Source organism: Lontra canadensis, unplaced genomic scaffold, assembly GCF_010015895.1.
Source record: "Lontra canadensis isolate GAN:19392208 unplaced genomic scaffold, GSC_riverotter_1.0 scaffold22, whole genome shotgun sequence".
NCBI classification, from domain to species: Eukaryota; Metazoa; Chordata; class Mammalia; order Carnivora; family Mustelidae; genus Lontra; species Lontra canadensis.
The window spans coordinates 6,519,161-6,544,878 of record NW_022631016.1 but is presented as its reverse complement, the minus strand read 5'-3'; positions in this window follow the sequence as shown (position 1 = coordinate 6,544,878).

The window sequence follows — 25,718 nt, the reverse complement described above, 5'->3', positions numbered from 1 at the left end:
GAATGATTTGAGAAAAAAGCCACATAACTCGAGGATTCAATTTGGTGATGGGGAGGCTGAGAATATAGACTGAATTTGCTCAGGAGCAGAGGTAAATACAGGCTAATGAGAACTGGGGCATATTTGAAAAGCCTACAGCTCTCAGGACATCACAAAACCTGAAAGTTCAGAGCAACGCCCTCAAGTCATTAAGTAAGGGGTGAATTATGTTTGCTCTATTTAATTTAAGCAATTAACCTGGCAATGCTTTCAACACTGGTAATGCAAAGAAGATATGTTTTCGCTATATTTAAGATGATCTAGAACAACTTTGTAAGTAAAAGTCATCTTTCACTGTCACTGAAAGATGAATGGGCTGCTCCTCCTCTCTCTCTGGATGTCCATGTCCCTGGCTTGTCCTTTGATGCCGACCTGTTACCATAGCAAGGACGACCATTCCTTTGATTACAGTGCCTGAGATGTTTCACATTTGGAGAGAAGGAGGCTTGTGTCTAACCTGGGGATTTCAGGCAGTGACATAATTCTATAAATTAGATTGTTAAATGACATTCATTTTACTGTATATGATTAATAAAATAGGATATTTATCAGGAGTATAAGCAAAGCAGAGAACTGACACATTTCTCAATATTTTCCTATTAAAGATTGATATTTTTATGCTCCTAACACAACTCTATGTAGGGATGCTCCAAACAGCCCCAGAAAATCACTTTATCTTAAAATAGCTCATATTGGGGAACCTGCATATCTCAGTCAGTTGAGCCTCTGCCTTTGGCTCAGGTCATGATCCCAGGATCCTGGGATTGAGCCCCACATCAGTGTCCCTGCTCAGTGGGGAAACTCCCTCTGCAGCTGCCCCTGCTTATGTTGTCTCTCTCTCTCTCTTTCAAATGGATTAATAAAATCTTTAAAAAAAGTTCACATTATTTTGAGTATGCTGGATAATTTTTATGGAATACAGATAATGTAAGTAAATGAGCATTCATCAGGAAAATTTCCTAACCTCAGTGAATTGTCATTGGGACAGCAGTTATGTTGGATGTCTGAAAATGCATTTATCGCCAAACAGTAATGTTCAAATAGCAACTCTACAGTCTTTAACAATGGTAGAGCAGTTTTTTAACTCCTAGTACTTTGAACATAAGTATCTTCAAAATATATGTTAACGTGTGTGTGTGTGTGTGTGTGTGTGTGTGTGTGTGTGTTTTCCTGAGAGAGTGAGAGCCAGTGAGCACCCATGTACAAGGAGGGGCTGGAGGGGCAGAGGCAGAGGGAGAGAGAGATCAGGGTTCGATCTTACAACCCTGAGATCATGACCTGAGCCACAATCAGGAGTCTGACACTCAACTGACAAGCCACCCCTTGTCGTATTTGTTTTAATACATAAGTGATTTGCTTAAAATGTGATGCAGAAATCCAGTAGAAAATTCAGAAATCCCTTAATCCTGACTTCTAATTCTTTGTTGTTTTGCTCTAGATGCCACTATCTCTAATTATGGAATATTTCTAAGAAAATATTGAAAGTACTTTTGTGTTTTTTATTTTTATAAACAAGTTTACAAATAGGAAACTGTCTCTGCAATTGGTAAGTCAAACAAAGCACTATTTTTAGTATGTAAATTTTAAGCTGGTGACTTATAGAGACCCAGCCCAGGAAATTGGAAGAATGGGGAAGTATCTGGGTTAAAAACAAACTTCCATAGACCATAGGTATCCAGTGACCATGCCATGTACCTGATGACTTTATCCTGTTTGTGTTTATCCCCATGTTTTCTAAGTTCTTAACTGGAAGAATTAAATGATTGCTTACCAATTTAAGTAGAGAAAACATTTTATATTTAGAAGTGTTTAAGAATATCTCATATATCAGTGGAGAAAAAAGGGAATAAGACCAGAAACCATGGAAAAATCTAAAGTATATATGAGAGAGATATTCATGTTTCAAGAGAATTCCATAATCTCCCTCCAAAAATTAAAAATAGAACTACCACATGATCTAGCAATCCCATTTCTGGATATACATCTGGAGGAAATGAAAAACTATTTTTGAAAATATTTGTACTCTTATGTTCATTGCAACATTATTCATAAAGCCAAGAAATAGAAATAATGTAAGTTTCCATGATGGATGAATAGATCAAAAAACGTGGTATGTATATGTGCATATATACAGGTGTGTGTCTGTGTGTGTGTAAATGGAAGTAATATTATTCGACCATAAAAAAGAAGGAAATCTTGTCATTTTCAACAATATACATAGACCTTGAGGGCATTATACTAAGCAATGTAAGCCAGATGAAAAAAACAAATACTGTATAATCTCACTTTATGTGAAATCTAAAAAAGCAGAATTCATAGAAACAGAGACTAGAATGGAATTTGCCCTGTGGGGGGGGGGGCGATGGAGAATAGGGAGATGTTGCTCAAATGGTACAAACGTCCAGTTGTGAGATGAATACGTTCTGGGGATCTAATGCTCAGCAGGTGACTACAGTCAACAATTCTGTACATTTGAAAGTTGCTAAGAAAGTAGATCTCCAATGTTCTCAAGGCATGCAAAAATGGTAATTATGTAATGTGATAGAGGTGTTAACCAACCATATTATGATAATCCCTTTGCAGTATGTATGTGTATCAAATCATTACATTGTATGCTTTAAACTTATACGATGTTATATGTCAAATATATACATCAATAAAGCTGAAGGAAAAAAGTGTGCTCCACAGTTTCCCAGCTACTGAGTCAAATATTTGAAATGAATCCTTGAAATATCTTGGTGTTTGGCATTGTTTATCTATCTTACCTATCAAGTGCTTCACAAAGAGAGAGAGAGAATGAGAGAGAAAGAGGGAGAGAGGAGAGAAACATCATCAAAACATGAAGTACATCACAGAGGAACAAGAAGAATCATCTTTTTCACTGAAGATTTTTTTCAGAATCTTTTTCAGAAAAGATTTCTCTTTCAGTGAAGAAAAAAAATCTTATATTTATCTCATGCAATCATCACTGAAAGATCTTTTAAATTCCCACACAGATAAAATAATGACATTTTCTTTAAATCATTTACATATGGATAATATTGGGGTTGAAAAGTAATCTGTTCCTTGGGAACTTGCCCTTCTGATAAACCTTCAAAGGGGCTATGAGCCCCTTTGATATTTGTGTTACATAACTGAGAAGGTGAAGCAGTGACAGAGAAAACATCAAAAAACCAAATAACAGGTAATTTGCATGTGGATTTTTATGTCCATTTTCATAACCACCAATGTATTTTGTATTTTGTATACAAAATTTCCTTTTTGCTTCCTTTTATTTGTTTTTGTTTTTATTTTGAACAATATCCTTTCCTGAAAAGACTTAAGGAACCTCTGGTGTATTGTGAAATGGGTCAGAATTCTTTATGTCTCTCCGTACCATGAACAGCCCACTGTGACTCTCCATACCCTTCTTCAGGAGGTGGACTATACTTCTTTACCCCTTAAGTCTGCTCTGGTCTTATGACATAATTTGACAGATGCAATTTGGAAGAATGAAGGAGAGCCAGCTCCAAACCCAGGCCTCAAGAGCTCTTGTACACCTACTCATTCTCTTGGAAGACGCCACTTCCATGTAAGCAGCCTCTGAGTCACTGTTGGATGATAAGAACTCATGCCCCAGTCCCCCGTTCTTGGCCAACCAACAGCCAACTGTCAAGTGTACAAGAGAGATCACCCGGCCCAGCCAATACCAAGCCATCTCCGTAGCCGAACACAGACGTGTGTGAGCCAGCCCAGCAAAGAGTGGCATAACCACTGCAATGAGCAAGTCTAAATTGCTCACTCACAGAATCGTGAGGCAAATCGATGACTGTTCTTGTTTCAAGGGGTTCTTATTACATATATGAATGTGTGTGTATGTATATGTGTGTGTGTTACACACAGGCAGCCAATCGATTGGTAAGTTTACAAAGGTACATGCAGTGCAATGAGATGAAATACTGTAAAAATAAGTAATAAAAATATATGTTTAAGAAAACCAGTATATAGAATCTGTATCAGAAATGCTTGGGTCAGTTTTTAATGAGGAGCGATTATCAGAACTACTTTAACATGTGACCCAATATACAGTAACCAAGATTTCTCATCACCTGAATCACATACAAACAAATCTTGCCTCTTATTACTAGGTTTACTTTTTGTGGTTGTACAGCTACAGTGAATCTGAAATTATTCTGTGTATGTTGTAGAATTGAGCAAATGAGTAAATGTGATAATGTTATTACAACTCAGACGTCTCACTGTGGAAATAGAAAGGGAAAAATCGTTAAGTATACAGTGGAAACAACAGATAAGAGCTCAACCAGATGATCAAAATTCAGATTACCGATGTGAGTGTGGACACGACTTTGTGGACAATGGGGATCATGTCTGATCCAGATGGTCACGCACAAACCGAAGTAGGTCACGAGGACCTATCAGACAAACACAAACTGAGAAAAATTTTATATAATACCCGGCCTGCTTTCCAAATATCAGTCAAGAGACAAAAACAATCTGAAAAAGTAGAGGAGTCAAAAGAGAGATGACAAAAGCAATTTATAATCATAAACCAGATCTGTAACAGAGAAGAACAGAATATTAAAAATGATATTTTAGGGGCAAAAGAAGGTATTATAACATGGAATATAAATTTGATGAAATTAAGTCAATATGACCTTTTTTGAAGTTGAGAGCCCTACTGTGGCTATGTTTGAGAACATCTGGTTCTTATAAAACACACACTGAAGTAGTCAGAGGGAAGGACATGATCTTAAAGATATATTTCCAAATGGTTCATAAAAGTGAAACACACATAGTAGTATAAATAAATTAATAAAAGATGAGGCAACACCAAAAATGAATGAGAGGTAGTCTTTATAGATCCATTCCAGTTATCTATCACTACCGATGCCCTGAGACTTCATACTAAAAATTAAACAAACTTTATATAGTAAGATGTGTATATTGTGCATAACTGAAGTTAATAAAAGAAAATGTTATCTATTCACATAAAATTAGCAAATTTCAGTCATCTGAACAGCTATGCTCAGCTTCTCAGAGAATACATTAATATTCTTGGTAACATTTTTTAATACTACAATATACAGATGTCTTTGACTTCTTTCTATTCTATATACCCTCTACTGCTCATAGCTTTGCATTTAAGAAGTTCAAAAGATAATTTTGCTAAAGGTACACCATTTTACTTTTTACCTGTTGTGGTAAAATACTTTCCAGTGATAATTAAATTTTACCTGGTTTAGCAAAGGAGTAAATAATAACCAAATCATGGAGGCAGAAATCATCAACCTCCAATATTGCTGAGTTAATCTGCAAGGAGATATTTCAGAAGGCTTGCCATTATTTGACCTTATTCTGCAAAATGCCTATATTTTGGAAGACACTTTGTTCCTTGCAACATAAAGTTGTTGAGAATTTTTAAGTTTTAATCTAATAAAAAGTGAAGTTGAGGCCCTTTAAAATCATGACTGTCACAGGAATATTAAATGATTTAATTTAAAAGTTTTAAGGGATGACACTTTGATGAATAGTTTCCCCCAAACCTTGGGCTCCAATGCTCTGTAAAACGTATGCTTGGAGAGAACATGTGTTAGGATGAGCCTGAAGCCTTGCAGACACATTTAATTCCGCAGGTGAACAGGACCATGAGGCTTTTGGTTCAAGGAGACTCTCTACTGAGAGATGTGAGTGAAAGAGTTGTAAATACTTCTTCAGACCAGGGGACTCCACTGTTAGGGGCACCTGTGGTCTCAGTCCTTATGTTCATACTTTACAGATCTTGGTAGTACAAAGGCATCCATCATGAAAGGGCCAGTTTCTAAGCCTTAGTTTTAGTATCATAAAAATAACAATTCTTTCTGTTTTGGATACTAGCTGCATGAGCAAGAAAAGTTCTGAAATTGAAAGAAATATAACAAAGTACATCCAATAAGATATTGAGCTCATGAATTACAGAACTTTCTTTAATCAGTGTTGACCTGTGGTGACTGGTCCATGCTTTTTCATGCCTGGGAGGCACCGATCAAGTGTTTTGACCAAGAGAAGAGGAACCTATTTGTTCCTCACCAAAGATATTTTAGAAAAAAACAAATCTGGTGTTGTAGTATAAGTTAAAGATTTTTTGGATGTTGCTGAGTCCACAAACTTCAAAGAAAGATTCATTCAAGATGTTTTAATTAAGTGCCCACAATGCATCAGGTGCTATTACATGTAAACAGTAAAAGGTAGAGTCCCATACCTCAAATCATTTTGAGTCTGTTAAAATGCATAAAGTATCATGTATGGCTTGATTGGAAAATATACACAAATTGAGAGAGGGAAAGATAAAGACTTATCTCTTCTCATAGTTGAGTGAAATTATAAATTCTCTGTAACATTAGCCTTTGATATGCTGTCTAATGCTAAATTTATAATCATCTCTTTATGATGCTTGGAATTCACCAAGGAAGAGCCATTAGTTTATTTTCTCTTATTAAGCTAAAAAGAATTCTCTGCCACCACAATTTCCCTCTTACTTGTGGAAGAATTTTCTTATAGATAAAACCACTCCTTCAATTTTGTTCATCTTCATTTATTGCCTATATCGATGTAAGAGACTCTAGTAAATAATCACTTTACAAGTAGGTATACTTTATGCCATACATTCTTTTAAAAGAGTGAATTGATTCAATCTTTGGGAAGGACAATTCAGCAGCAAATGTCAAAAGTTTCATTAATGGTGAGACTTTTTACTTAACAATTGCTTTTCTAGGATCTTATGTCAAAGACATAATTGAAACCAAAATGGTAACAATTCATGTTTGAGAGAACAAAATCCTGGAGAAAAAAAGTGCTGAGGGGTAAGTTGACACTTTGTTGTATGCCCCCCTAAGCATTTGTTAAATTCTCCATCTAGGTAGACAAAAGCCAAATGTGAGGGTGTAGCTTTCAGTAGATTTCCAGCATGCGGGAGGGAGATGGGAATAGAAGCTGAGCACCTGAGATGGGTTCGGCGCTCTGGAACCACCAAAGCCTCTGAGTTTGGTCCTTGGGGGGCTATTCAGGAGAAGCAGGGGAGAATCAGGGTTGACAGAGGTTTCAGAATTTTAACCTGAGTTTGAGTCAGCTCAGACCTATTGGAATGAAATGATATGTTTCACTCCAACTGTCTATCACAAAATAGGTTGAAACTTCCCCACAACCAGAGGATATCTAGAGCTCCCAAACTGGGGCCGAGCCAAAAGGTCTGACTTCCATATACTTAGGATCCCAGAAGAGAAGGAGAGAATGAGACAGAAGTGTGATCATCAACCCAAACCCAAATCAATAAGGAAATCACTCTATGGATTTAAGAAGTTGAGTGAATCAAAGCAGCTTAAACACGAAATGAGCACACCTAGACCAGTCATAGTAAAAATGCTATGACTGTTCCTACAGCCACTAGTGCTCTCCTGCTATCACCACTGCTCCTGTTCCTATACTCTTACTAGTATGACCATCACTATTACTACTGCTACTCCTACTTCTACTCCTGCTTCTATTACCCTATAATTAATTCTTACAATTACCACTGCTGTCCTGTTACTAACTGTTACTCTTAGGAGTCCTGCTTCCACTGGTAATCATGCTACTACGTTCCCCAGTATTGATAATACTACAGCTACTGTTGTTGATCCTATGGCTGCTGCTATTTCTACTGGTACAGGTACTACTGCTTCTACTATCCCTGTGAGTACTGTTACTACAAGTATTACTGTTGTCATTGCTGCTATGATATATATTATTACTCCTGCAAATATGGCCATTGCTACTATCTCAATCCCTTCCACCATCACTATTGTTACTACTACTCAGTGTAGTAATTATAAAAGGTGACAGGTTTTAGTGCTTACTATATGTCTGACCCTATTTGCTTTACTCATATTAACTTGTTTCATCCTCACAGAAATCCTAGGAAATAGAGGCCATAAAGTATTATAACTCTTCTAGGACATACCAAATATAGGAATATGTTAAATGTTACCTTGGCTGATCAGAACGCAATTCAGCACTGAGGCATGTGAAACTCTATACAACACAGCCCCTTGCTCAGCCACATGTCTCCTTCTAGCCAAAGAGCTACAACACATGACATTTGGGTGCATTGGCTGGCATGGCCCCAGCTGTGGTAAGATCTCCACATTCTCTTTCTGCCTCAGTGACAGCAAAGATCTCATGTTCCAGACAATGTGGCCAGAAAAGGGTGAAGATGAGTGATTCTTTGGGTTAAAGACCCTGAGTGACTTTGTGGAGCAGAGTCCCCTGTCTCAATAGCTTTACATCTGTACCTTCAGCTAAAAACTGACCCTTCTGGGGTGCCTGGGTAGCACAGTCTGTTAACTATCTGACTCTTAGTTTCAGTTCAGGTCAGAATCTCAGGTCATGGGCTGAGTTCAGAGTCTGCTTCAGATTCTCTCTCCCTTTCCCTCTGCCCCTCCTGCTCATGTTCTCTCTTTCTATAAAATAGAATAGAATAAAATAAAATAATAAAATAAAATAAAAAGTCAACGCTTCTTCGTTAAGCTACTGACACTGGGGATTCACTCCTTACGTCAACATAGTCTAGCTCCTCCAGACTAACGTGAGCTAGCATTGAAATCTGAATTTATATTCTAGGAAGGAAAGCTATAGAGCAGTTTAGGAATATAAATACAAGAATCCTTAAAAACCTTTAAAATGGAGTCCATAACACATTACAAGGACATACTGACAAAGTAATGTTAATTCCGGAAGCAAACATGGTCCAGTGTTAATAAAGCTCTTAGTGCGGGGGTGGGGAGAGAGGAAACGGGGGTGGGGGGGGTAGTTCACGGTGTACATTGAAAAGCATTTCCGAGGACTCCATGCCCATTCTTACAAATGACACACAGTAACAAACAAATAAACCCCTCTCTCTAAACCAAGGGTTTAAAGGAAGCAAGAATGCCACACTAAAATCTATCCAGCCTGCATTTGTTTTTTGAAGACCTTCAGACAGAAAATGGCAGAGTTGCACATAAGCAGAAACTGGAAGTTTCTATTCTCAGCTACTGGATGAATTGAGCTGCACGCCAAACACAAAAATAAGAGCACAAATGTGCATTGATCCTTAATAAATAAGGTATAGCAATTTACCTAAACTAAACTAGAAATGACAATGAACACATCAGTTAAAATCAGGCATCTACATGTACTTTGTAAGAGTGAATATGTTTGTTTGTTACCTATGCGTGTATCATTTTTTATATGCCAAATATTATACTAAATTCTGGAAAGGTAAATAAGAATATATAATAATCCCTCAAAAGAAAATAACACAATAGCCTCGGTTAGGGGATAGATGCCAAACCACATAATCACAGCAGGACACCCCCACTGGAGGTGGGGGCTGGTGGTCTGTTAAGGTTCTAGCAAAAGCACACAAGGGCCTATGAGCTCTCTTGGAGGAGAATGTGAAAAACAGCTTGAAGAAAACATGCTATTTCATTTCTGCTTTTTCCAGTGAAATAAGAGATATCTTTCAGCATCCTTGTACTGAAATGACAATGAGGTCCCTTTGAACAATCGCCCAAAGGAGCTCGAACTTGAATTGACAGCACTGGAAAGATGAGCTCTTCTCTTGGATTTTCTCAGTGCCATTTCATCCTCTGAAGGGCTTCTCTTTTTCCAGAAAGAGTAGTTACAGATCACAAAAGTGTAATTAATGTCAAGTTTCTTCGTTCAATATGACAAGTGCCAAAGACAAAGTTGGGTAAGAAGTCAGGGAAGATGGCAAGTTATTGTCCAGCACTTAAAATCTATTTTCTCCTCCCTTCACATGAGAGTATATTGGTCTTGTCAGAAGACTGTTGGCTTTTGGTGAGGAGAAATATCTAGAGCACAGACACAAAAAGCACTGGTTTCCATGTAATGTTAGGTTATATGAAGACTCAGAATGCCATGAATTAAGGAATATAATCTATTTTATGAACTATTTGGAAAATTTTCAGAACATCAAGCTTTACATATGAATTTGTGTCCTCATACTAGGAAACATAATCTAGAGTTGGATAAACTTGTTGCAGGGTAATTTAAGACCCATGTGGCATGCTGGCTGTTTCTGGACTCATAGGTTGTGAGGAATGGAGATGTTTGGGTGAACCATGTAGGAATTTGCTCTAGAGGTGTGTGTCAAGTCATTGGGGGGTAAAGGATCAGCCTGGATGTGGGACTTATCACAACTAAGACCGATACTGAAGAGTCCACAAGACAGTGAGCCATCAGCTGAAGACCCCATTTAGATGTGAAAGTTGTGCCTCCCATGCGACAGATGTCAAGACAATACTTGGTTACTGACTGACTGAATGATGTAATTCAGATTAAAAGCACTTGAAATGGCCTATAAACCAGACAATCCAAGATCAGAATTCTTTGTGAATTTGACAGCTTCCCTAAGATACATTTTCAAAACACTAAAATCTCAGACTAGATTGAGAAGATAATTCCCAGATTGCTTTTTTTTTCCCCAGTTAATTTATGAAGAAAATATTGAGAAGAGTTATGGATTTTGAAGGGCTCAAGGAAGCCACAGGCAGCTCAAAATCTTCAGAGAACCCAAGACTAACATAATAAACAAGACACAGACTTACTATCATGCAATTTTCACTGTAATACACAAAACACCATTTTGGGCATAGGTCCCACGAGTTTCAGAGTGTTAATTTAACTTTCCTCTTGGTACAAAATACTCAATGGGATTGATAACAGAAGTGGGTATTACTATTTTGGGGGATTTAGTTACTTTCTTTTAATAGCAGATTTAATGCATTAATAATGTATTTGTGGCAGAAGCATGAGGGGGAGAAACATGCTTGCATATCACACGTAATTTACAATGTTGCTGCTGAGAACATTATTACCTCCACTACAAAAATATCCATTTTAAGTGCTTCATATTTTACTAAGATGCTGAAGTGTATCATAAGCCTTTATTGGGAGATCAATGGCCATTAAAGAAAATTAATTTCTATGAGTTGTTGACATTTTATAACTATTTAATAGTCCAACCACTATAAACTTTATATGCTGCATATAGATAGGTATAAATATTTTAATAAATCTTATGAATAAATATGCAACTTTAGGAATAAATCAATTTGCTTGGGTTGTAGACATGTAGCACTATTCATGGTACATATGGATTATAAATCATTGGTGATTTACTTTCTTACTGTTGACTATAATCAATAGATTGTTAAGAAAAGAGTGTGCAAGTCATAGTCATTGATGCTGTAGATCACCCTTCGTTCTTTACCATTTGTGATGGCCCTGATATTTGAGGGCTGGTGTTTCTAAAGAAAGGATGGGGGGTGGTTAAAAATACAAAGGGAATGATTGGTTAAGCTGCTGTATTCTATACAGGTTTACAAACTGAAATCTGGAAACCTATCTGCCTCTAATAAAGTAAAATTATTTTTCAGGACATTTAACATTCTTCAAGTCTATCTTTAATTACTCTTTGAAGAGTGGTAGCCAATAAAATCCGTTTTCCCCATTGTGTCCATTTTCACTATAAATATTTGTCTTGATCTCATTGACTGTGGTGTCCACATGGAGGAATATGCTACCGGGAAGGTTGATGTGAGGGCAGGAGGGCTGCTGTTCTAACCGCCACCCTGTTACGTGAGGCATTCTGACGGCCGGAGGCTTCAGCCAGAGGTGAAGGTACAGACAGAAGACACAAGTAAGTTGGAGAGCTGTCAGCCTTGTGGAGCTGTTCTTGAAGCCCCGGACAGCTGACTCCATGGCATTTTAGTATGAGGGAGGGAATCTTCCTGAGTCCAGACCTCTGAAGTCAGGCTTTGTTACTAGGAGCTGAAACAAAATCCTGATGTAGAAAGGTCAGAACACCATATATAGAATTCACATAAACTATGATTATAACTGAGAGGAATTAAAGATATTTTTTAGCTAGGGAAAAGAGAAAAATTGGAACCTGACCAAAGAAGTCTGCAAGTCACTGAAATCAAGATAAAATATTACCTTGTTGAACATAAAACATCATGACAACAAGATCTTAAATAAGTATTCCTAAAAGTCATCTCTACTCTGAATTTATAGTGTAAAGATTGTATCATGCATTTGGTAGTTAGATGGTTTCCTTACATTATTTTGGAAAACTATAAAATATCTGTTTAAAGAAGCATCACTTTAAGAATAGTCTAATTAGGGGCGCCTGGGTGGCTCAGTGGGTTAGAGCCTCTGCCTTCGGCTCGGGTCATGATCCTAGGGTCCTGGGATTGAGCCCAGCCCCATGTCAGGCTTTCTGCTCAGCGGGGAGACTGCTTCCCCGTCTCTCTCTCTGCCTACCTCTCTGCCTACTTGTGATCTCTGTCTGTCAAACAAACAAACAAAAAAGAATAGTCTAATTGCTACTCCTGTAAGGACCCTCCAGCTTTGAACAGCATTCAAGTGTGGGAGGGTGGTTGTCTCCACACATACCTGGAAAAACAAATGAATAAGGCAAATGGTGTTCTGACATTGTCCCAGATTTCAAAAGTATGTACACTGAAGGTTTTCCTTTCAAGTTCTGAAGGACGAATCATTTATGTCCATTCATATATATACATATATATGTATATATATATATAATTTATTTAGAGTTTGAGAGTGTGAGTTTGGGGCAGGGGCAGAGGGAGAGGGAGAGAGAGAATCTTAGAGCTGGATGTGAGGTTCGATATCACAGCCCCGAGATCATGAGCTGAGCTGAAATCAAGAGTCGGACATTTAACCAACTGAGACACCCAGGGGCCCCAAGATTTTTATTTTTAACAAATATCTACACCCAATGTGGGGCTTGAACACACAACCCTGAGATCAAGAGTCACATACTCCACTGACCGAGCCAGCTAGGCACCCCTATTTATGTCCATTCTTAAACCTCTCTCATTCTGCCACCAAGACCTTGTGGGGAAAGTGGAGAAGGAGGGAGTTAAAGGAAAGAGCAAACTTTTGTGACAGCACACAGAGCATGAATCGTCATGAGGGAGTGTCAGGTAACAACCCACAGCCCCACTTGAGTATGGAAAGCTAATGTACAAAATATCACCAATGAGACACTAATTGAAAAATTCATAATCCAACCATTTATTTCAGTTTCAGTCATTTTTGTATATTTATAGCATTTTTACTTAAGTAATTTGAAACAGTTAATAACAAACTGTCCCCAAACAATAACATTCATGGAGATTTTTTTTTTAAAAGCTGATTAACAAAGTGAGGGAAGGACAAACTTAATAAAGTTTTATGAAAGGAAACATCTTCATCTGAATATAAAACCCCGATCAGTCATGAGGAAAGTAAGAAATTTAGGGTTTTTTAATTCTTCTTGACTGATCCTTCCACATCAATTATTTGTTGGAATCAATTTTCAATAATTCTTACATAATATAGCTAATCTAAGAAGAAAATACTGAAAAATCTGTGATTCCAAAAATGCATGAAACATGTTGAACATTTCAATATATTTGTTGGTAAGGAAAACAAAGAAATGGTTTAAATCACCATTGTGTTTGGGTGTCATTTTAAACATTTTCATGGTTTAGTAAATACATTATTTGTATTCAGTAAATACATTGTTTTGCTTATTACAATGGCAAGTGTCTCTGAAAAGATGATTTTGAAATAGAACTAAATTTTAGTTATCTTGGGAAATAATATGGAATAGGAATCCCTTCAGATAAGAGCCATTTGGGAGAAATTATTTCAAATATCTCTAATAGGCAAAACTTGTCACACAAAAATAGTACATTCTAGAGTTGGAATAATGATCTTATTGGGTATTACAGGAAAACAGTTAACTTTTGGAAAAACAAACAAACCCAACCCTGTCATTTATGACAGGAGTTGGGAGAAAAAAACCCACATTACTTGTGGTTTTAAAAATGAACAACATTTTGCCAAGATTATACCCACTAACCCTGGTCATGGGCTTGCTTGAGCAGAAGGAATCAGGTGTGTTCTATCAGAACCAAGAGAGTGTTTTCCAGAAGGGATGGCTTATATTCCCAATTATTACAAACCAAGACGTAATGCTCCCACATCTCTTCCTGGCTTCTTACATTTCTGTGTCCTCTGTCTTTCCTTCTCTTACCCGCTGCCCTATCCCCACTTTGCACCCACCCCGACTTCGGCTTTACCACCAGCAGTATTCTAATAAAAATGACTCTCAATTCAAAGTCATCATGGGTCCCTCCTTTGTATAACGTAATATACATTCTGACATACACAAGTACATGACTTTGTTACTAACTAAAACCTATCAAATTAATACACAAAATGCAAATATTTGAAATACAAAGAAACAAAAATAGTGTTTTAAAAAGTTAATTCTTATCACTATCAATAAAAATTTTAACTTCAAGCAAAATTTGCGTGTTGTCTGACAATGGTCTGCATTATTGGAATAATTCACAGCCTTTGAAATCTCCATTGTTCCTGCAAGTTGAACTCATACTGACAGGTAATAACACTGCTCAGTATTTTTTATGATAATGTCCCTAAGGAGTTTTATGTTCATTTATTTCATGACAAAAAATTGTTCTTATGTAAATACACTAAGGAACTAACAAAAACATATATGAGAAAATATAGTGCGCGCATAGGGAGGTACTAAACACTCAAGAGCTCACCCATTTGCATATTAGCTTTTTTCAGTTTCATTTTATAGTGCTTTCATGCAGACCGGAGATTATACTGGTGTTGATTCTGCTAGAATACTTAAAATCTGAGTTGCACATTCTATCCAGATTTTTCTGTTGACTTTCGATCATTCGAATTGATTGTTTTGAAGTAAGAAACTTTTGTTTGCTTATTGCCATAGGAAATATGGAACTATAATAAATGCTAAGCTATTATTTCATTAATCAAAAAGCCTGCCAAAGAACAGAAAGTTGGCATACTATTCTTTGTATCACAGCATGAAACATAACTGTCAGTGATGTTTTAAATATCATAAAAAATGTAGATAAAAAGCAGACCAACAATTTAGGGTACAAAAAGATCAATTGTCATGTGTTCATCAAGACAACAATATTGTTTTCTGTATGATGTTACACGGTTGCATGAAGCAAGCTATTTCCTTGGTGAACAAATGTCAATTTCCCCAAGTCTGATTAATAGGTGTAACAATCTATTGTAATGTTCCTTTTAATAACATCTATAGTTATTCATATGCAATTTAGTTCTCAGAATGTTTAGTCATCTATGAGATAAAGTGACAAGACTTACTGATCACTGCCTACCTTACATAACAATTTACTTCTCCATAGTTTTTTGGAGAAAGAGCATAGATATCACTTTTAACAGGGAATTTACCTTCCCTATCATCATGGGGGCCTACTGCAAATTAACGTAGGTGCCACTGAGAGAAAATGTTATCAGTTAGATGTTAGATTAAAATAAAAAAAACATTAATTCCACTCAATTATTTATTTTTATTTATTTAATATGTCAAACTCATTTTAAGATGCAGAATTTGTTCCATGACCCAAATGAACACTGCTGTAATTAACGAGTGAGAGCGCATTAGGACCAATTACCGTCATGGCGAGGTTGCTGCCATGGATCCCCAGGAACCCCCTCTGCATATGTGAGTGACAATGGAGAGTGTCCATGCTACCTGCAACACCGTTTTGAGAAGCCTGAAGGGTGCACCTGCTCTCAAGGTTTATATACAGCACACAGCTCGTGGTACTTTTTGAAGAATTCTACTCCATTTCTATTCTTATCTTTCATTCTAGGTCTCCTTTATAAAAACAAAGTGGTAAGTGTGTTTGGTGCTTCTCAGTTTCCTATCAGCCAAGACAGTCCCTGACACGACCATTCACAGGTCCCATCTGTGCCGCTTCCACTGGGCATCGTGATGGGTACGACACAGTCCCATGCTTGAAAACCCCATGTATGAAGCACTACTTTGCATAAATTAAAAGACTACTCTGATACTTGAACTACAAAGGAATGTGCTTTTTATTATCTTGTGGCTTGATGCAGTTTTAAATTCAGTTTGCCTAAAATTTTTAGATGCTGCATCTACAAGGTGAGACCTTTGCGTTAAGCTTGTTTTGGAACAAGAAAACTGTCTAAAAATACACGTTCTGTAATAGATCGCTGTCAGAGCTATAAGTATTGCATACCATAGTGCAGTGCATCTGTTAATCATTCTCAAATTTTAAACAAATTGCAGCTAACCCCTGAAGAAGCTATAATTCAGACAGTGACTAGTGGTTCAATCTATTTAGGTAATAACTCAAGACGACCTGGAGATACAGAGTAAAACTCTTCATATGCTTTTAACACAGTGATGCCCCTTTGGGGAAACAGAGTGTCTATCTTCATAGACTTTCTTTTTCTGTAGTAAAAATGCATGTGACATTGCCAGCTAAAGAGAGTAGGGGACGAGGTTATATGAATGGTGTGAATTTCATTAGAGCTTCAGCAGCATAAGGGGGCTGTGGCATAAGGGAAGAGCATTGCTGTGGTGTGAATGCACAATTAAGAACCTTCTGCGCAGAGAATTAGCATTTTCATTTCGGAAGAAAAGGGCTGATCAGGCGCATCTGACAGTAATTTCCATTTTTACTCATTCACAAAAATTAATGTGGCAGATACTGTTAGGCGCAGGCAATAAACATAGCTGATTTTAAGAGCCCCGTATAGAGACAGAGAAGTAAACACGCCACCTAAATAATTCACTTCATTCGTTCATTTGGAGACTACTCAATGAGATTTAGTTGGATGAATAAAATGTGTAGCGTTCTCCTAGCTTATGTGATTCTTCAGGTCACCCTCCAGACTGAACTTCATAGAAGGTGCTTCAGAAAACATAAATGTGTTCATTTCCTTGTTGCTTACTACGAGTTTCCCATAGAAATTCAGGTAACCTCTAATTTTTTTCACAGTAATGAGTTCAAGACAAGACTTAATTTTTTTTTTCCAAAACAAGGTTATAAAATGCATGTATTTGCAAAATATGAGTTTGCTATGTATAATTGAGTAAAACTCAAAAGGGTCCATTCTATGTTCATATAAAAATTGCTTTCCCAGAAAACTTCAGAAAACTCAACTGCATTTCAGTAGATGTAGATTTTCTGCAAATTCCCAGTAATGTGATCATTTACTTCAGGACGAGGACCAGTGTGACTGACAGGAAAGCAAAGTTAATATATTAGTTCAAAGCTCTCACACAATAAAATTAGGGATCATTTTACCACTAATATTCGTATCCTAGGAAAAACCCTAGCACGCTTCAAAGGTATTGAAAGTAATCATCCAATAAATAAGAATAGAATCTAATGGGTCAACAGTATACTTTATATTGATAAACTAAGATTTCATGTTACATCCCAGACCCAGCATTAATTTTTTTTCAACTGTAAACGTTGAATCTATTCTGTATATAGTTCATTGTGAAATTGACTTTCCATCCATATTAATGTTTCTCTTTCCATCATATGGGTAGCCACTGAAAGACAGCTCCTCTTACAGCCTGGTGGGCCATGTGACCTGCCCGTCAATGGAAAGTGAATGTGGAGGGGACAGGAAATACCATCTCCATCCTCCCAACTACAAGACCTCACCACACTCACCAGCATTGTTCACATCCCTTTGCACTGTTAGGTGAGTATGCAGCCTTCTCTGCTGCCTGCCGCTCATTTGTGCATTTCTAAAGTAGAAAATTCCCTTCTTTGTCTCGTCCCCTGTTCTTGCCACCAGGAGAATATGTGCATCATTTCAGACTTGGGCAGAGGAGAAGCCATGATGCCCAGAGCTGGCTGCAGGCAGACTCTAGCAGATGCAGGGTTCATCCTGACTCCCTGGGGAGCTCCTGGGGAGCCCCTCCTCACTGCCACTGACTGTGACAGTGGACAGGAGCTCTTCAGAGATTCCTGAGAACTTCTGTAGCTCCTAGGTGAGTCTGAGAAACACCGACTTCATTGCATCCAACGGACTGAGATGCCTACGGCAGCTTCCCCAAGCATGGGCGGCAGCTTTCTGAGTTCCGGAAGTCATGTAAGATGCTCTTTCCTTTAGCAAGTCTCTTCTACCTAAAATGCTTACTGTAGACTCTGTTCTCCTGATTGATTCCTAAAATACATGAATACATTTTAATGGTAGGCTGCTAATATTTTAGGTGTATTGGTTATCCCCTGGAGCATTAAGCTAATTAAAAGACAATACAATGTTTTTAGAAAATTTCAAAGAACTTTTAGAAGTAAAAAAAAAAAGTTCACTCTCATACTATTCAGCACAACTGCTTTCTTTTAATAGTGTCCTTTTTCAATACTCCACATTAGCTGATACATATTTGAATTTGAATAATTCTCTAAGCAATGTACTTCAACAACTTCTCCTAATTTAAATGATTCCTATTAAGCTGGAATCTATAATTCAGAGACACATGGTTTAAATTCTTAGCACACACGAGACCACTTACCATTCTTATGTTACCATCTCTTATTTTTGAATGTTTATGAGATAAAGCGCTATGCTATGTCTTAATACTTAAGTGAAATCTCCCTCTTGAACATTCCCAATTATTTTAAGAGAATTATCCTATAAATTCATGTAACACTTCTTTGAGGTAGAGAAGAAAGCAGAAAAGACCTCAGAAGAAGGCACCAGGGGCGTCAGGTGCATGCCCGACACCTACTCTGACAAATGAAAACTACCTCATATCATGTGGCTTTGCCTAGAGACATTCCTGAATGAAGCTAACTCAGATTTTGGACTCTGGGAAGAATAAAATCAGGAGTAAGGTTAGAAGCCATCTTTGTAGAAGTTCAAGGAAATGAGAGTCCATTGGGTGTTGAGATTTCAAAAAAAGACTACAAAGAAGGAATGAAGGCATACAATTGAAACATGAGGGTATTAAGGATGTCCAGAAAAGACAGGAGCAAAACCTTGTGGGTATGCTCATGAGGAGGGGGCTGGGGAGTGCTTGATGGTAGCCAAGAACCTAGAAGTATAAGGAAGTTCATTGCATGCAGTGACTCATCTCATCTTCTCACCAGCTTCAGGAGACCAGAACTATCGTCTCCTTCAGAGTTTGGTTAAACACTTTGTCCACTGCCACATTAAGAGTGACTGAGCCAGACCCTATATCTGTAAGAAAAAGTAGCCCATGATCATCACACCAGCAATTTTCAAGGTTGGGCAAAGGTGGGAGAGTGGTGGTAATGAGGACCGCATGAGAGCATAGGTGGGAGAGCCTGGAGGGATGAAACAGAAGCCCCACATCAATACCAATGAGGCCAGAGGACAGAGTTGGAAGAAGCATGACCAAAAATGAATGATAAATAAGATCCTGTAGCAATTTTCTTAATGCCATACTCATTGATTGCGTGTTTCATCCGTATACATGGTGAGGGCTTGGGGGCACACACGACAGTGACAGTTGTGGAAATGTTGAGAAGATAAAGGAAAAAAGGGCATACATAGGACGCATGACTGGGACAGGTAATTATTAGTGGGGTGGTAAAATTGGGATAATATGCGTGGTGGACTCCCTTCCTCTCAGCTACTTCAAGAGAATTTATAGTATCAAGATGAGCCGAGCAGCCCTTTAAGTCTGCTTTTTTACTAGAAAATTCCTCCCAGCAGTGAAACAGAATTAGCAGTGAGAAGTGTTTGTAACCATTACACTGCTTACCTAGTTTATTTATTTACCCCAACTGACTATTTTGGGGTACAGCTCCAAATTAATAGAGCATTTGAAGTACAATCTTCCTACCAAAGTCAGAAGTATGAGAATGATGTTATGCACTTAGCATCATCCGAAGTTTGATTAAGAACTTGTGCTCCCGGTTTCTCCTAGACCATTGCTCCCTAGATCAAGATGAACATACTAAGGGTAAGTCACATAATTTGATTTGACTCAGTGGGTTCATGTTTTTCCAGTTCTATTGACTGGAATTCAATCTTACAATGTGAAAGGGGGTGAGCATTCAGTACGTCATTTTTCATCCTTCTTTGTACTGTGTCCCATATTTATTTGCTTTCCAAGATCGTACCTAATAGGAAAGTGACATCTCTGCATCTACAGAATCGAACTGTAGACTTGCCAATACAAGAGCTTGGGAGGATTAGTCGGAAGAGTTCATTTCATTGGGAAGGGTCAGCGTTGTTACTGCCCTTCAGACGGTCACTAATGGATGATTAGAATCTTTTCCTGCCTGACTCTGCGTCATCATCAGAGTGGTCAGGGAGACTCCCAGCTCAGAGGAGGTGAAGATGGAAAGGTGTGTAATGAGCAGCTCAGCCACCCTGGGCCCACCCAGCCCTGGAAAATGCACTCTCTACATTTCCAGTTCTGAGAGGATGGTCCTGAATGATATTTTGTGCTGTAGCATGACCTCTGTGGGTCTGCACCTCTCCACATCTTCTTCAATTCCCATGAAGAGAAGAGGGTAAGATTCAGGAGTTGAAACTCTCCCTGACCGTCTGTCTCCTGCATTTCTCATTCCCACCGAGAGCATTTACTTGCTCGAGCAGGTGCAGCAGGACAAAGATGAATTCCCATGTCCCCCGACTTGGGTACTCTTTCTAAGATCAAGTTGCCTAAAACTCCTACAGAGTAATCAGGGAAATCCCACAAATCCATATGGATAGAGTCAACATTCTTAGTTCCATCAGTTCTAAAAATTCCCAATCGCCTGGGTCTGTTAATGTCAGGAGGCCCAGGCTGTGACTTTGTTTTGTTTCTACTATGGAATTGAAGGCTTTCATTTTATTAGAATGGAAGGCAGGGGTGTGAACAAATAAAACGCTGAGTAAAATTCCTAAAGATTATCCAAAGTAAAACTGAAACTCAACATTTTGGCAAGTTTGTTTGAAAACAGAGTTTGAATGAACAATTCACTCTTTTTCATAGAAAACTAGTGAAATCGGAAAGCTGATAGCTTATCAGAAATTTTACCTTGCCGCCTTGGCCTCTTTTATCTTCAGTGTGATGTTCATATGTTGCTTATCTTTTCAGAGTTGCTTTTAATATGTTATAGAAGAATATCTGATGAGGAAAGTTTAAATTTAGAAGATGGCACCAGAAAGACCGCAGTGAACCTGACTTATTTTAACCCTGCTGAGAGTCTCCAGGCAGTATCCCATTTGTGAGACACAATTCAGAAGTTTAAAATTACTCATTGAATTCCTTTTTAATCTTTTGTTATAGTAGAGGTAAGAGAGTCAGCTATGAGAAATGGCAGTGTAGGGCAGCATTGTTACTATCTCTAGGGGACTTAGCTAAAGGTATCTATGCTTAGATATAACTAATTATCTGAATAACCCAAATGTCAAGAAAATTTCATTTTCTTCCTTTGAGCATGGAAAAAAAAGCTGATTAATTTGGATCATCTTTGGGGTGCCTGGATGGCTCAGTCGGTTAAGCAACTGCCTTCGGCTCAGGTCATGATCCAAGGGTCCTGGCATGGAGCTCTGCTCAGCAGGAAGCCTGCTTATCCCTCTCCCACTCCCCACTCTTGTGTTCTGTCTCTCACTGTCTCTCACTCTATCAAATAAATAAATAAAATCTTATTTTTTTAAATCATCTTTGATTCAGTCTCAGAGCTTGCACTGACCTTCACTTCACTGCTGTGGTTTTATATATAGCAATCCTCTGTGTGTGTTGGGGGGAGGCGGACCTTTTTGTAAGCGATAGACAACTGATGTAATTTACTTTTAGTTACTTCAATAATAAGTAAAAAATAGCTAAGTTATAAAGTATCTGTTATAAAGACAAATCTTTAGTAATCTGTCACTTCTACAAATAACTTTACCACAGATTTACAGCTTAAAATAGGTACAAATAAAAGAGATTAATTTGAATCAACTTGAATCTCTCCTCAGTTCCAGAAGTTATATTGGCAGTGGATGCTGATTCTCCTTCAAAAGGATACAGGGATATTTGTATGTAAAACAGTTCAGTGGAGTCTTTTGGCATTTTCCATCCTTTTGTAGGAGAATTATGAGAACTATCAAAGATAGTGTACTGTTAAGTGATTAAGATAATTCCAAGATGTTCATGCATCAATTTGAATAGCTTGAAGGGAAAGAATAAGTTGTTTAAAAGTCTCTGATTATTTACTGCTTCATGACTGTACTGATCGAACACAAAACAAGCAAACAAAAAGGAAATAGAAATCTAGGCAAAGGAGCATCACTTTTTTTTTTTTCCATAAAATGAGACTTAGAAATGGCCACTACCAATGAGAGGAAAGAGAGGAAGAGAATTTTGAATACTTAAAAAAAATAATGGAGATATAAAAACAGATGAGCACTGATAGTACTTATAATGTACTTCTGCATAATATTTCTATTTAAGATAATATTTCTACATGTAGTGAAAGATAAATATAAAAGAAGTAAATGAGTTGGTATAGTCTTTGATTCCAGATACCCAATGTTGCTTCAGACAATTATTACATACGTCTAACTGTAAACATCATAGCACACTTTGGCATCGAACTGAACTGCTATGTAAAATGTCAGCTTTGACACACAGTTAAAAGGAAATTATGAAATTTTGAACTCACAGGCCATCTGACTTGGGGAACATTTCATAGTCCTTGAAGAAGTTAGTAAGCAATGGCTTCTCCTTTTATTTTATTCTTGGTGTATCAACTCATTAGTCTTTCCAGTCTCAGATCCTATTGTGCTTCTGTCAAATTGGCCTTGTTGATGAGAGGTCATGGTGGACCTTCCTACTTCTTTGTGCTGTTAGCCACGCAAGAGCCCAGAGAGACATTAGTCTTGTTTATAGCCCACTGGCTCTTCATCTGGCTTAGCCTTAGCTCAAAAAAATATTTGGTAAACAAGTGAGGCTTCTTACCAAGAATAACTATATTTTCTCCAATTACTATTAAACCCTAGCAATTCCTCCAGGGCAGCCATTAATAACATTATTTTTTTTTTTTTTTGAGAAACCTTCAGAAATCATCCTAATAGAGATCTTACCTGCTTCTGTTTTATCATTTTGGCTGCAGAATATACTATTACCCACGTATCATCAAATTTTGTGCTATTGCCTTAGATTAGGGGTAGGAAAACTATGACTCACGGGACAAATTTAGCCACACTCCTGGGTTATACATTGTCTAAAAAGGCAGACGTTAAGCATCTCAGCCACCCAGGTGCCCCTGCTTGGATTAGATTTTTAAGAATTCAATTTCTCACTGATTACAAGTGACATATTTAGTAAAATAATACATAAAGTTAGAAAATAGAGGAATTTAAAAAGATATATTTGTTAATTATAAATAAGGTGGAGGTACTTATGATAAAATTCTATAGCATTTAATGTTGAATAAATGGATATATTAAAATGTAATGTTAATTGATATACAGCATAAAACAAGATCATTGTACTAAAAAATAAAAGTAAAACGTAATTTTCCAGAAAAAAAGATAAAAGATAAGATTAAAAAAATTTTTTTTGAAAGATTAGATTTTTAAAAACATATATGTAATTTGTTTTTTTTTTTTTGTGGGATGAGGGATACTCTTTTGAGAGAGAAATTCATTTTGCCATAAAATGAAATACTTGACATGACATATTAAAATTTGCAGGAGCACCTGGGTGGCTTAGTTGGTTAAGCCTCTGCCCTTGGCTCAGGTCATGATCCCAGGGTCCTGGGATCGAGCCCTACCTCGGGCTCCCTGCTCAGCTGGGATTCTGCTTCTCTCTCTCCCTCTGACTGCCACACCCCTGTTTGTGTTCTCTATCTCAAATAAATAAAGAATTTTTTTTAAAAAGACTCAAATAAATAAATAAATAAATAAATAAAATTTGCAAAGATCTCTCCTTTCCTCTTATGTACATCCTTGGTTCTACCGAAAAGACTTTATTGCCTGGGTCTGGAAGAAGAGTTTTCTCGGGCAGCCTCTCACAGAAAAGTTTTACATCACTTAATCATTCATCACAGTCTTAGTGTTGACTATTCTGCCTCTAATGGGTTCTGACCAATTCATCATTTTACTTAATGACTACTGCAATTTGTTTCACTCTAATTACCATACCCATGGCTGTAATACTTTGGGAAAAGTAATTTATTATATGTATATTACAAAACACACAAGAAAATCTGAGAAAGACATTCAGGTCTGAAGAAAGAAAGGCCAGTTGTGAAGGTCTTAGGTAGACCTTGTCTTAGTTCTCCTGGGGAAACGAGAGTAATGTAGGTACAAGCCCAAATAAATCAGCTGTTCAAGTTCCACCATATATATGTTAATTTCCCCTTCTGTCTATGAAAACTTAAAATTTATTCTGAAAAGCCTGAAATGAATATAAACTATCAAAGGATACCACATGTTCCTACTGCCTTTGGACATTTCTTTCAGTAATTCCTTTTTATTTCTCATTGCTGAGTTTTTTTCTCTACCTGAATAAAAACCATATGTCATTTTGTTTTTGTTTAACAAAGCAAAATTTCTAATTGCCAACTGCACAGAAAGGTAGTTTCATTTCGTATTTCCAATCTCCTTGTATTGCTTGTGTAGACAGATGTCTACTCATACCTTCTTCTGGTTTTAATTTTAATTTTACAGTGTTAATAAGAATCCGAGCTTTTTTTGATGTACTTCTTAAATACTGTCAGAGTCATTTGACAAAATCTTGTGAGTGTTACTCATATATGAAAGCAACTGTGGCCTTTCTTCCTAGATCTTGAAATAATGGAATATTCCATTTTGTTAACAAGTAGAATTAGCGTGTAAGGCATGTTAGATCTGTGCTAGGTTTCAGTAGGAAAGAATGGATGACCCAAGTAAACCACGACTCTGCAAAAGGCACTGATCTTGTCACTTTCATAGATTGAAAGCTATGTCATCCTTAAATTGGTCACCCTTTAGTAAAATCTCTCTGAGTTCATGTGTCTGCTGTCTGAGATGCTCAGAGAAAAACCATGGTTTTTCTTCTAGTTACTGGCGAGCCTGGGCTATGTTGCCTCTGCCTCTTAAGGACAGAACAATGTAGTGCTCATTACAGACACCTTCCTTCTGCTGAGGCACTTTGATCAACAGGAACATCATCAACAAAGGTCTACGTGGTAGAATGAGAAGACCCAGGAACATTGCATACCCCATGTGAGGAGTCGGGTTTCTGGCACCTCTACGGAGACCTCCTTCGGGGGAGAATGAGGAGGAAACCTAGAGGACACATCATAGCGTCATTCTGACTCAGTACCTAGTACTGTTCCTTCCCTGCTTTGAGCCCAGGAAGCTGCTGGAGCCTTTTGTTTGGGGCTTTTACAAAAGTAAAATGACCCACACATCTCAGGTACCCACCTGAATCCAGACTGATGTGCCTTTCCACAGGGGAGATGAAACACGGGAAGTGAGCACTTTCTCCAGTTTAAGGCATTTGCTTTATCATGCCAGAAAGTGATGAAAGGCTCACCTCATTAATTTTGGGCTTCCTGCTGGAATCAGCTACACTCACACCTGACAACTTGGTTCTCTTTGTACCAGCTCAGCTGAACTACTGTTACCATCTTGCATCCCACTCTCTTCCCCCTTGCTTTTCTTTCCTCTCCCTTCCTGCCATATATTTTAAGTTCATTACATATATAATGTGCTCATCATTTATCCTTCTATGGACACTTGTTTCCACATCTGAACCTGGAGGACATTCAGCTAAGTGAAATAAGCCAGAC